The sequence below is a fragment of the Balaenoptera acutorostrata genome, chromosome 12 (assembly GCF_949987535.1).
Source record: "Balaenoptera acutorostrata chromosome 12, mBalAcu1.1, whole genome shotgun sequence".
NCBI lineage: Eukaryota > Metazoa > Chordata > Mammalia > Artiodactyla > Balaenopteridae > Balaenoptera > Balaenoptera acutorostrata.
This window is the reverse complement of record NC_080075.1, coordinates 8,606,811-8,607,974: the sequence shown is the minus strand read 5'-3', so window position 1 is coordinate 8,607,974 and position 1,164 is coordinate 8,606,811.

Sequence of the window (1,164 nt, the reverse complement as noted above, 5' to 3'; positions counted from 1 at the left end):
GTTTGACATTATCCAAAAAAGCTAAGTCTTAAATCTTTTGAAGGGAGGAATGTGAAAGAATTTTTGAACATCTTCTATAACCACCAGAAATCCCCTCTCTTCATCCCCAAATTCTAAATACTAAGAAGGAAGGAAGGAAGGGAGGGAGGGAGGGAGGGAGAAAGAGAGAAAGAAGGAAAGGAAGGAAGGAAGGGAGGGAGGAAGAAAAGAAGGAAGGGATGAAGGAAGAAAAGAGGGAGGGAGGGAGGAGGACAAATTCTGCAACCTTTGACACAAGTCAGAGTTGGAGGGCCAAATAAATTGCACATCCTGTTTATAGTAATGATACATCGCAGAGCTATCTTGGCTGGGAAATGGAAATATCACCCAGTATAAATTATAAAAGGTCTTTAGGACCACATCCCCGACATAAAATGCAATTGCTGTTGTACTTGCTTCTACGGGCAGCACGTGATCTAACTTCACGGTAATAATTGGGACAATTTCATTGCAAGTGGTACAACGTAATTAGAAAAAAATTGAGCAAAAAGGGGGATTTGGGGGACGATTGCTAGGTTACGAGCTGTGGGAGAGTAGGAAAGAAGATGAACCTCGGGAACAGCTGGACCTGAACATCCCCGGGGTGCCCTCTCCCCTTGGCTCTGCATCTATCTCCCCACGTGTGGCCCCTCTTCCTGCTAATGGCACACCTGCCTCTGTCTACAGAGTCCTAGGTTACAATTTCATCCACTGGGAAAACACTCATTCTTTCTCATTTCCAGTTTTAAAATTCCGGAAAGGGAGGGGGATTGGCTCAACATGGGTCAAGACTCCCCCGCTGGCTCACTCAGTTGTGGCCTGGGGGTGGGGCCTGACAAAGGCACTGTGAATGTCCTGCTCTGGCCAGATGCCCAGTGCTGTCCAGTTGTCTATGGCTGGGAGGCAGGTTTTCCTAAGACCTGCTCCTGAGTTATCATGAGGATGGGGTGGGTGTAAGGGGAAGCAATGGCAAGAATGTGGAGCCCCTGATGACTGGGGCATGGCGCACTCACTTTAGGGAAATTTAGACTTTATTATTAAACGCAGGTTATAGGATTGTGTGTTCTGTAGGACCCTTTCTCCAGTGTAGCCTCTCAAGGGACTAGCATTGGAAGAAAATCAGCCACAGCCCCAAACCACTGTACC